The sequence below is a fragment of the Tachyglossus aculeatus genome, chromosome 16 (genome assembly GCF_015852505.1).
Source record: "Tachyglossus aculeatus isolate mTacAcu1 chromosome 16, mTacAcu1.pri, whole genome shotgun sequence".
NCBI lineage: Eukaryota > Metazoa > Chordata > Mammalia > Monotremata > Tachyglossidae > Tachyglossus > Tachyglossus aculeatus.
This window is the reverse complement of record NC_052081.1, coordinates 13384472-13397633: the sequence shown is the minus strand read 5'-3', so window position 1 is coordinate 13397633 and position 13162 is coordinate 13384472. Positions and strand designations below refer to the sequence as shown.

The 13162-nt window shown below is 42.2% G+C and overlaps 1 protein-coding gene across 2 annotated transcripts in view; it reads right to left on the bottom strand.

Annotated features, from left to right (window-relative positions):
* Positions 1-13162, bottom strand: part of C16H1orf21 (chromosome 16 C1orf21 homolog) — a 165334-nt gene that overhangs the window by 133255 nt on the left and 18917 nt on the right. The gene's annotated exons all lie outside the window — the stretch shown is intronic.

Sequence of the window (13162 nt, the reverse complement as noted above, 5' to 3'; positions counted from 1 at the left end):
AGGGTGCAGGACACAGTAGATATCGTCTTATGAGCCTTCAAAGATAAAGATTCTTCAAATCCCTACAAGTTATCTTGAAAGGTTTCACAACCTCCATGATCAGGACAGTCAACTTCATCTAGACCTAACCTATGCAGCTAAACTGCTTTTTCTTGTTCTGCGGAATTTCAGAAAATGAACCTATACAACCTCTTCAAAGCATATCTGGTATTTACAGTCTAGAGATGAGCCTACAATCTAGAGTCTGGTAATGCGGTAAACACTAAGAATTGCACAGAGATGGGCGTGCTTATTTTCTTACATGCAAATAACCCAGTGAATGGGGCAGCATGCCATAACCAACACTTTTAAATCAAACAATAACAATTTTCCATTATGTGCCTCGTTGTAGAAGCTGAAAGTCCCCAAAGGGTGCCCTTTGCCCAGTTACCTCAAGGACCAGAAGAATGGTATCGTAGTAAATAGGTCCCCTCCTAAGGTATTTCCTCTTCAGACCAAGGCTTCCCTTCTAACAGACTCTGTCAACTAAGCACGCAAGAGTCGCAGGAAAACGTATGAATGACCTATTCTGTCCTGAAAATCTGCCTATAATTGTCTGATGTGACCTTTTGTTTCTTTCACAAAGGACAGGACCTGCTTCAATAACAAGAGAAAGAGAGAGAGAGAGAGAGAGAGAGAGAGAGAGAGAGAGAGAGTGTGCGTGCAAGCGCACTCTCATAGCATGTGTGTGTGTGTGTGTGTGTGTGTGTGTGTGTGTGTGTGTGTCCCATTACACTGAATGTTCCAATGTCCCATAATTACTTCACCGCTGGAAACAAACAACAGCTTCTAGGAACAAAAGATAACATTTTTTGTTGTCACTGGTAATAATTTCAAATAAGGAGGCCTCTGGCACATCAACAATCACAACGGGGGAAAATAAAAAGGAAGCCAGGAGAAAGAACAAGTGGTAGAAGGAAAAAGTCATAATATAGGAAGAAGTGGAAATTAAGGAGCTGAATAATTCAAAGGGGTGAAAAACACAGATTTTTATAAATCAATCAATCTATGGTATTTACTGAGCACTTACTATGTGCAGAGCCCTGTACTAAGTGCTTGAGAATTAGCAGACTCGTTCCCTGACCATTACAAGCTTACAGTCTAGAGGACTGGAAAAGAACATTAGCAAAGAATTTTGGAACTCTGTTATTTATATATGTAACAATTTTGATTCTGCCAGGCATCAGTGGGAAAGGGAAGGATGGGCAGGCATGAAGGAAAATGACTGGGCAGGGAATGTGTCTGTTCATTTTTGTATTATACTCTCCCAGGTGCTCAGAACAGTACTCTGCACAACAGTAAGCACACAACAAATACGACTGAATAAATGAATGAATGACTGCAACTGGCCAAACTGATGCAGGTGGCTTCAAACACACCTAGGCCAGCCACAAGGAATTCCAGGGAGAAGGAAGTAACTGGCTCCCATTCTTTCCAAATGTTCAGAAACTCTAAAGTTTGAATTTCCATGCTGGCTCTGCATTTGAGGTAGGTAAGTCTTGGAGAATGGAGGGAGATAAGGAGAAGACTGCAAGAGCTTGGGTGAATTCCATGGCAGTTTGTCATCAGTAAAAGTGACATAAACATGCATAGGACACCCTATAGGCTACTTCCCTTATTCAACAAGGTCTCTACAACATTTTTTTTGGTTAATGGAATTTATTAAGCACTGGAGTAGATAAACAAGATAATTGGGGTGAACACAGTCTTTGTCCCACAAGGGCTGACAGTCTAATCCCCACTTTACAAATGAGGTAGCAGGAACAGATAAATTAAGTGACTTCTTGCCCAAGGGCACACAGCAGACAAATGGAGCAGCTGGGATTAGAACCCAGGCCCTCTGATTTCTAGGCCCATGCTCTTTCCACTAGGTCATGCTGCTTATCTGTGTGGTGGGAGCTTCTATGCCACAAAATAAATGCTACATCCAAAATAATTTGTATTTTCCCCTTCACCAGTATTTACTGAGCATCCTACTGTGGGCATAGGACCCTATAGACCTTCCTTCTACAGCACAGTAAACACAACTCTGCCAACACTCAGCTATCCCAAAATCATGCTCTGTCAACAACTGTTTCTAAGGGAAATAAGGAGTTAGGGGAAAGATAGGAAAACAGCTGAAATGGAGAAGGCTACTATCACACGAAATCCAAGAAGGTGCTGGAAGATGAAAAAGCTTTATAAAGGTAAAACCTGAATGAATTACTGTACTTGTCTCTCTGATATTTATCTGATTCTTATTAGCACCTCCTGGGAAACAGATTTGTACTTCTTAAAATCAGTTTCTAGTATACAATGAATTGTAAATGTCTAGAAATGGTCCCCAATGAACTGCTGAGAACAGGACTGCCACAGAATCTCGTCTTTCTGCTTAAAAAAGCACTCCTGGGAGAGATGCATCTCATCATCATAATCGTCAGTGGCATTTATTGAGTGCTTATTCATTCATTCAATCGTATTTATTCAGCACTTATTGTGTTCAGAGCACTGTACCAAGCCCTTGACCTCTTTATTACCAACTCACAATCATGCTACGGTAACTGTACTCCTCTACCTTTCCACCATATTCTAAAAAAATGGGTTGTGGAAGAATTTTTTAATGGTGTTTCTTAAGCACTTACTATGTTCCAGCTTGTACCTAAACGCCAGGATAGATACAAGCTAATCAGGTTGGAAAGAGTCCATGTTCCACATGGGGCTCACAGCCTTACTCCCCATTTTACAGATGAAGTAACAGACACAGATGAGGTAACTGTACTAGGCTATGCTGCTTCTACAGAATAATACAGAAATGTCCGTACTAGGCACATAGCATCTCGTAACAGAAGTAAGGGACAGAGCTCCTGCCCTCAAGGAGATAACCATCTAATGTTCTCATGATCCCTAATGATCTCTTTTAAATGAGACCATAAAGAATTACGATATAGGGCACCAATTCAATTGCCCCAGGGACCCCATGGTAAGTAGAAAAGCAGTGTGCCCAAGAGGAAAGAGCACAGGCCTGGGAATCAGAAGGACCTGGGTTCTAATGCCGCTCCTGCCACTTGTCTGTTGTGTGACCTTAGGCAAGTCACTTTGCTTCTCTGTGCCTCAATTTCCTCACTGTAAACTGGGGATTAAGACTGTGTACCCGCTGTGGGACAGGGACCGTGTCCAACCTGATTATCTCAAACCTACCCAGTGCTTAGTACAGGGCTTGGCACATAGTAAGAGCTTAACAAATACCATAATTATTATTACATCCTGCTCCTGCAGAGACTAGTTCATACACCATAAATTTAGTCCCAGGAGGAATCTATCGAAACCCTCTACCACACAGCAGGCAACTGTATGGCTTAGTGGGACACGTATTTAATCCCCGATTTGCTGATGAGGAAACTGAGACACAGAGAAGATAAATGTGACTTCCCTGAGGTCACACAGCAGGCAAGTGGGGGAGATGGGATTAGAATCCAGCTCTCCAGAGTCCCAGGCCTGTGAATTTTCCACTAGGCCATGTTGCTTCTTGTTTGACACCTCTCTAATTTTAGTTGAGTTCCTTAATCTCCAAAAACGTCATAATTTATCTTCAAAAAAAGCCATAATCTAAAACAGGGAGGGGGAGGAAGTTAACTTCATTTCCAGGCTTGTTGATTTAATGAACCTCAAATTTCAGGGAAATGCAGGCTTTCTGACCCAGTACAAAAACTCTTCCCAAGAAAATATCTTTGACCAGAGAAAGGTTAGGTTGGCTGAAATTAAACCCAAACCCCACTTTACAGCACAATGAGAGAAGTCCAGACCCTTCTCCCCCAGCTATAGAAATGCAACAGGAAACAATGAGAAAGTCAATATAGCTACTGTGTGTTCTTATACCTCAATCTCTGGTAAAATCCTCTAAACACTGACACCTCTTTTCTAAAATAGGCATATCGTCGTTGCTTCACTGTGGACTTGAAACATAGCTCCCTGTCTCAGATTTGGAAAGGGATATAACAGCCAAGACTAAAAAGTGGTGACTGAAAAATGACCAAAAAGACAGTCTTCGAAAGAGCTTGAAGGGGGATATAAATGACCTCAACTGAATACTTAGAAATCTATGACAAATAAGTAAACAAATAAAGGGACAAAGGGGTGACATACCAGAGAAGGTGGAGAACAAGCGTGGCTTAGTGGAAAGGTCATGGGCCTGTGAATCAGAAGACCTGGCTTCTAATTCCAGTTTTGCCACCTGTCTGCTGTGTGACCTTCAACAAGTCTTTTCACTTCTCTGGGCTTCAGTCTCTTCATCTGTAAAATGGGGATTAAATCCTACTCCCTGCTACTTAGACTATAAGCCCCATATGGGATAGGGACTATGTCCAACCTGATCACCTTGTATCTAGCCCAAACTGGAAAATGGGGATTAAGATTGTGACCCCACCCTGGGACAACCTGATCACCTTGTAACCTCCCCAGTGCTTAGAACAGTGCTTTGCACATAGTAAGTGCTTAATAAATGCCATTATTATTATTATTATTATTAAACTTAATAGAGAGAGAAGTTTGAAAAGCAGCATGGTGCAGTGGCTAGATCCTGGGCCTGATAGTTTGAAGGTCATGGGTTCTAATCCCCGATCTGTCATTTATCTGCTTTGTGACTTTGGGCAAGTCATTTCACTTCTCTTTACCTCAGTCACCTTATCTATAAAATGGTGATGGAGACTGGGAGCCCCATGTGGGACAGGAACTGTGTCCAACCCCATTTGCTTGTATCCACACCAGTGCTTAGTACAGTGCCTGGAACACAGTAAGCACTTAAATACTGCAATTATTGTTATTATTATTATCACAGTGCCTGGCACACACTTAGTGCTTAGCAAATACCTTTTTTGCACTCAATAAATGTTCAACCAATACCCTTGACTGACTGACTGACATGGGAAGGTGCATTCAGTTCTGCCATAACATGAGTTTTCCCTACATGCTTTGGCTAGAACGTTCCTAGGGGATTAGAGAGCGCTAATGTGACCGTGCGGGCCGGTTTGGAAACAGCATGTTGTTGCAGAGTTGGAAGAAGCCGTTTGGAGGGTGTGCACAGTGTTGGAATGGGGGAGTCATATCAAATACGATTGATGATGATGATGAGTCATACAGCATGCATTTCCCTTAATGTGGGTTTTTTGGCAAGGACATAGCTCCCCTTTTGGGGGAGGACTGAACAGCCTACCCTGGAGCAAAAGTGTGCAGGAAACCACTCACTTCCCTACCCTAAATAATCCATCAATGGTATTTACTGAGTGTTTACTTTATGGAGAGCATTGTACTGAGTGCTTGAGAGAGAGGCAACTTATGGATGGTTAGAAGGTTGAACTGCAAGGAGTCCTCTGACGCACAGCCAAAGGGGCCCTCAGTTTACTTGGGTCATTTCAAATTCCACTGGATAGATACCAGGAAGTCTCTATTGGAAGAAATCCTACTCAACAAAGAGGATCTAGTAAGATGTTTTCCCCAATTCTCTTCCATACAGTTGGCACCAACAGTGACCGTAAAATTCTGCCAAAGCCTTGGTTTCTTTTCGTAATGCTCACTCAGACGTAGCTGCCCTAAATTTGAGTATTTCCGTTTTTTCCAAGAGGACAAACAACCTGGCAGATCTTGCTGCATTTTACATGGAAAAAATTAATCGAGTTTACAAAGAAATTTTCTAGCACTGTACAAACTATTAAGTCAACTCTTTTCTTTCAGGGGGTCAAATTTTGTTATTTTGTTACTGGATGCTTTCACGGTACATGAAATAAATTTTTCAGGAGTTTTACTTGAATCCATAACCCTTGTGATGACCAAAATTCCACCATCAAATGTTCATTATGGTTCACCTAAATTGGAGAGGGGCAGGGGGGAATAACACAAAGTAGCAGCACAATTCTTCAAAACATGTTCTACCAGGCTGTAAGTTCCTTAAGGTCAGGGATCATGTCAATCAACAAATAGTATTTATTGAGCCTTGCTGTGTACAGAGCACTGTACTAAGCACTTGGAAGAGTACAATACAATAATGTTGGTAGACAAGATCCCTGACCACAAGGGACTTACAGTCTATGGGGGAGACAGACATTAGAAAAAAATTACAGAAAAGGGAACTAGAATAATATATGCATATGTACAAAAGTGCTGTGCACATTGTACTCACCCAGTTGCTCAGTACGGTTCTCTGCACATAGTTAGTGCTCAATAAATAGCATTGATTGATTGACTGCTGTAGGGCTGGGGTAACAAAGTACTTATTCTATTGTACTGTACTCTCCCCAGCAGTTACAGTATGCATACATACAGAAAGTGCTCAATAAATACCATTGATTGCTTGAAGTTTTGCTCCTTGACAGAAAGGCTCACTAAAACATTCTAAGAGCAGAAAAACCCTGATTTATTCCTCTGAAATGTCTGGGGGCCCCCAAACTGTATTCTCCTCTTGCCTCTCTTCCTCCCCCTGGTCAGTTTCAGAAAGTTGCTTATTGCTTTTATTTTTCTCTACTGTTGGGGCTTCTCCATTCCTCCTTGTGGATGCACTACTAACTCTGGTCACATTTTGAAGCAGAATCTGGGGAGTAAGCCCACCTGGTGAAACCAACTGCAGGAGCCCAGCAGAAGAATGTCAGGCTCCTCCGGCAGACAACTCCTAGCAATAATAACAATAATTATAGTATTTGTTAAGTGCTTGCTATGTACCTATTGTTATAGGTATACATTACGTATACATCTGTAATTTATTTATATTAATGACTGTCTCCCTTTCTAGACTGTAAGCTTGTTGTGGGCAAGGAATGTCTTTGTTTATTGTAGCACTGAACTCTTCCAAGAGCTTAGTACAGTGCTTTGCACACAGTAACTGCTCAATAAATGTGACTGAATGAATGAATATGTGTCAGGTACTGTACTAAGCGCTGGGGTGGGTACAGGCAAATTAGGTTGGACACAGTCCATGTCCCACATGGGGCTCACAATCTTAACCCCCATTTTACAGATGTGGTAACAGGCACAGAGAAGTTAAGTGACTTGTCCAAGGTCACACAGCAGACAAGTGGCAGGGCCAGAATTAGAACCCAGGTTCTTCTGAGTCCCAGGCTAGGGCTTAAGCCACTAGGTCATGAAAGCATGGCCATCCTCAGCGCCTTTAGACTCTCTGAGCCACGGCTAAAGCTCCAGAGATCCAGGATGGGGGAAGAGACAGATGGCAAAAATTTAGGGGGTTAGGAGGAGGAATTCCATGCTGGGGTGAGCAAGAGGGGAAGGACTCCACCACACACTTCTAGCCTGTAAGTGCCTGATGGGCAGGGATTGTATCTAACTCCGTTGTATTGCACTGCCCCGAGTGCTTAGTACAGTACTCTGCACACACTAAGTTCTCAATAAACACCCTGGAATGACTGACCACTTCAAAACATCCCACGTGGCTCTAGGGACCCCAAAGACCTCCTAGCACCCCCCGAGTGACCAACCGTGTATAGGCTGGTTGCCCCAGCTACACTGGCTTTCAGAGCGGCCTCTGCCTGCTTCACTTTACGATGTCTTTGTTGGAGCTGGTGCTCCCTTTCTAACACTGTCCGGCTAGTATACAATACTGCAGGCATCCCAGTCCTCCAGCTCAACATCACTTTGGGATGCAAATGAACACTCCCCCACCCCCTTCTCAATAGGAACCGGCCTTTCTGTAGCAATGTAGAGACGCCCCGGTGACCCCCTCCTCCCCTCCCCCGCCCCAAACTCCCAATCCATCATGATCATCTCTGCTGCCGCGGTTTGCTGATAATAGGGAAGAGGGACGGATGCTGGAAAGAATATTCCCAGTTTCCAGGCGAGAAACAAGGAGGGAAAATAACAGGACTTGGAGAAAACAAAGGCTGAGTCCGTCGGAGTGGATTCTTCCTAATTTCTAGTCTAATATAAAAGGATTTTTTTTTAAAGATGATGACCTTACTTGATGTTGTTCTCTTGGACAATCAAAATAATCTAGGGTGTTTTTATTTATTCAAATGTCTGGAGGAATCTTTGATTATTTTTGCTTCGGATGCATTTTCTGAGAGCTTTTGGGGGGTGAGGTATAAAATCAATAATAAAAAAAACCCCTCTTTGAGAACACTCTGTTTATCCTGAAATGAATGCACAGTAAATAAAAGAAAAAGATACTTCCCAAACCCAGGGCTGGGAGCCATTTAGTGTTCTGATACATCAAGGTTTATGTTCTGAGAGCTGGCACTAAAGCTCTTGGCACCAGCCTTTAGTATCATTTTGTCATCCACTTTATTAGTGGAAAAACAAGCTCATTTTCTCATCTCCATTCACTCCTCTCCCAGCACTTCCACCACTAAAACACAATATTGCATAAGGAGAAGGATCAGAAAAGCCCAGAACGTTTGTCATGTGATTTGCAGCCTTAAAGCAACACGTCTAAGTCCCAGTCTTACTGACCTGAAAGATACAGTCTTAGGTCTGCTTATTCCCTTCCTACTTCAAGAGACCAGATTCAGAGACAATGATTGATAGATGGATATGGGCCAACACTAATGCTTCTGAGATCATTAAGAAAGGCTGTCCTAAAATAAGCACAGTACTGTTGGATGAAATTCAGTACTTCAACTGCTAGGTATAGATGCTCTATAAGTTAAATAGCAAAATCATTGTAAAATGAAATCAGCTGTAAAATGGAAAAGGATCAAAACCACTATGGTGCTTTTGCTCCAAAGAGAATTCATGTCCCAATAAAATATTCACTCAATCGTATTTATTGAGTGCTTACTGTGTGCAGAGCACTGTACTAAGCACTTGGGAAGTACAAGTTGGCAACATATAGAGATGGTCCCTACCCAACAGTGGGCTCACAGTCTAGAAATAGCTTGTGAACCTGCAGAACATTTGACAAAGCAAATGCTGCAAAAGAAGAATATTTCAGGTTGATACTTTAAAACCTCAGCGTTAGAAGAATGCTCAACACCTTGGGATAGTTTGAATCTTCCAATTTTCTTCCTGAGATTTAGTTCCTTTATAATAGCTTGGGCAAATATGACAATGCTGGCAGAAATAACCTAAACTTAGCAACTTCAAATTTCATGATATGACATGCCCAACCTGTTTTTCTGGTTCTCTAAATTAATTTGGAAATCATCTTTTTTTTAAGGTACATCTACGGCATTCACTGACTTTTCTACACCCTTTTCCCAGCACTGCACACATAACTGGCATCTGCTCCATAGTAAACAACACCAATAGCCCAAGAGAGACTAGCATTTCTTTGACCGGAAACCTACTGGTCCCAAATCACAATCATTGTCATTTTCAACTGGAACAATCCACCTTCTATGGACTGTCACCAGAAGACCTAGACAAACAAGAATATTTTTTCCCTAACCACCTCTACCTTTCCTTTCCCCTTTGACAGGGGAGGAAGAAGGAAAGGAAACTTTGTAGGTTCAGAGGAGAAGCAGAGTGGCTTAGTGGATAGAGCATGGGCCTAGGAGTCAGAAGGACCTGGGTTCTAATCCCAGCTCTTCCACATGTCTGCTGTGTGACCTTGGGCAAGTCATTTAACTTCTCTGGGCCTCAGTTCCCTCATCTGCAAATGGGGATTAAGAGTGTGAGCCCCATGTGGAACAAGGACTGTGTCCAACCTAACTTGTATCTTACCCCAGCACTTACAACAGTGTTTGGCACACAGTATGCACTTAACAATTAGCATAATTATTATTTTATTATCATTATTATTAACAATAATAATGACGGCTTTTGTTAAGCACTTACTTTGCGCCAAGCACTATTCTAAGCACTGGGGTAGATACAAGGTAATCAGGTTGTCCCACACAGGGCTCACAGTCTTAATCCCCATTTTACAGATGAGATAACTGAGGTACAGAGAAGTTAAGTGACTTGCCCAAAGTCGCACAGCTGATAAGAGGCAAAGCCAGGATTAGAACCCACAACCTCTGACTCCCAAGCCCGTGCTCTTTCCACTAAACCACGTATTCATTATTAGAGGAGTTGCATAAAATACCTGCAGGAAAGGTGGTGCATAACTACATTTCTTTAATTTTCAAATTGCCAAAGCCTAAGTACATCTTTAAACTCCTTTTCATTTTTTTACTAGTTTTGAAATGGAAAACTTGAATACGCCATACACACACATACTCTCTCTCTCTCTCTCTCTCTCTCTCACACACACACACACACACACACACAAATCTCTTTACTTTTAGTCATAATTGACCCAAACTCCTCTACTTTGAATGGAACTGAAAAATCTAGATACTTTGGATCATTTTTTTCTAGTGTTACCTAATGTGTCTTGTCACTGGAGGCAGTCCCCTTATGTATAGTTTTGTTTCAGAACCTCACCACAGCTTTGGAGGTGATATATTAAGTTAATTATGGGTCCAAATCCAGCACTGGAAACGCCCCATCTTACTGCCTCTCTACAAAAGCAGCTGATCTGGCCTCTTCTTCATTTCCAATTTCTCAGAAATGGTGGCCCAATCCTATTTAGATCTAGGGGGTGCTCTCCCATATAATACACTAACTTAAAGGAAAGTCAGATCTGATACATAAGAATTTAGATCCTTCAAATAACTCACCAAGAAGACCTCTCTAGCAATAATTTCTAACCCAGGGTGGTGGAGCATTCCATATTTAATAGCAACAAAAGATATTTTTTAAATATTTCCCAATGAGAGCGTCTGTCAAAAGTGTTCCCTGCTTTAACCAATTCTGAAGATCTATTTCAAAACAACCAACTGTTGATAGAAACAGCATGACACATGAAAACTTAAAAAGAGTTCCAAACCACACTTTAACCACTTAATTCAAACTTCTCCACTGGACCTGATATCACAGCTGCTACAGAGGCGCAAAGGAAACTCATTTACATCTCCCCTTCCTCTTCGTTTGGTTGGGGAACTAAAGTAGAACGGTCCGAAGGTGGGCAGTGGAAAGGACATGAAGAAGAAGCAAGAGTCAAAAGGAATCAACCCCTGAATAGTCAAGACGGAAGGCTTCACATTTGAGCAATGAATAAACTTTGTTAGTGGTAAGCTTCCTTGGGGAAAGTAATGTATGAGATTTAAAAAAAACACTTGCAAAACATAATTAAGGCAAGATTAAATGGCTTCCATGCAACTAGCACTTTTTTAGGCGTCACTTATTTTAACAAGAGCACAGATTATCTACGGGGCAGGGAGGAGGGAAGAATTTGCCTTTGTGCCAACTCAGAGTATGTTTCAGTGCAAAATAAGAAATCTTTGTACACTTCCTGGAGACAGAGACAAGGCAGGAAGTTGGTGCACAAGCCAGAAAACTGGAAAAAGCGTGCTTGTAGCCAATGGGAAAATGAGTGATCTTGAAAAAAGGAAAAAGCTGAGGAAAGAAGGCAAATGAGTCACTTTTCCTCTCAAGATTCCCAATGCATTAAAAATAGATGCTAAGCAAATGCCATTTGTTCCTGAAAAGGAGCTGTACTATCACTCCCAAGACTTTTCAAAGCTAGAAGACCTCTTGACTGCCCAACCCTCGACTGTACCTTCGAGGTGCCCAGCCATTTGTCACCCCCACAACTCCCCACAACCACCGCCCCCTGAAAAAGTTAGACCTGAGTTTAAAAGAAAACAAGCCCACCCTGCGGAGGACCAGCACTTAAATCTTGGGTTGGGATTGCTGCCAAACCCCAAGCTGATTTCCATCCTTCAGGCCACACCTCCCCAGTGATGTGGTTGGAAAATTTGGAATCCCAAACTGGGAAGGTGCCATTCTCAACTCCGAATCCAGCACTAGCAGATCACTGTTTCTAAACGATCAAGTTCCAAGATCTGCACACATGTATAGGAACACTAAGGACAGCTTTGAAAAGAAGCATAAAATAGTCACTTTACGCAACTTTGTTTTTTTCTAAACCAGGCCCGTTCTTTACACATGGCATAAAACATAAAACATGGCATTCTCTACCACTTGCCCAGCACAAACCATGAGCCCAACTCCCCCAATGACTAAGAGTATGCTGTAGCCACTCACAAAATTACAGGCAGGACATTAGAATCTTCCAGGTTATTTGAAAAAAGTTTTCCGTTACTTGGGTAACTATTCACCGTCTACATACTGACTCCTATCTTTAAAAGATGGCAGTGTAGCAAATTGAACAGAAAATTGGGTTCCCAAGGAGTCCCCAGGAAAACCGTATAATTTCTCTAGGGCTCAGTTTATCTGTAAAACGGAAAAATCTGCCTGGTCCCCTTCCCATGAATAATGAGGGTAAGCGAGGGAAAATCCCCATGGAAATTAGCTACATCTCGAGGGCATTATCACTGGCAACTGAGAAGTGAGACTTCAAATTATTCTAAATTACCCCCACTATGAGACTTCAAATTATTCTAAATTACCCCCACTATAACCTTCAGAATAGAGGGGAGGTCATGACCTAGTGGCTTCTGCAAGTGAAAACAAGAGAAAACATGAGTTAGGGCATTTTTCCTGACTGTCAGGCCCATCTTGGAGCCCAAATCTCAGTCAGTGGCTGATCTTAGCAGTCCGGCATGGCAGAACTCACTACTAGGAGCTGCCGCTCGACTCCTGGCTGACATTTCTCTCAAGTGGAGACAGAAAGGGGAATTCAAGGTTTTCTGGCAGCAAAGATACTCGAAATTTCCCCCATTGACACCAGTTCCCAAGAAAAACCAACAAAAAGACAGGAAATTTGCACCACTAGTATCTCAAAACCTGAAAACAGACAATGGTTTTCATTGGCTCAACTAGCCTATTAGTTTAAGATAGTCTCCCGTCAAAAACAAAACCTCCATTCTGAGACTTTGCGACCTAGAATCTGTTTTTTTTGTTCCTGCTGCTTTTTTAAATGATGTATGTTAAGTGTTTACCCTGTGCTAGGCACTGTACTAAGTTCTGTGGTAGATACAAGACAGTCAAGTCCCTGTTTCACATAGTTTTAATCCCCATTTTACAGATGACGTTAAACTGAAGCACAGAGATGTTAAGGTACTTGGCCAAGGTCACACAGCAGATGAGTGGTGGAGCCGGAATTAGCACCCAGCTCCTCTGACTCTCAGGCCCATGCTCCCTCTCCACTAGGCAACCCTGCTTCTGTGTGAAGGAACTGATTCCAGCGATAGTGGTT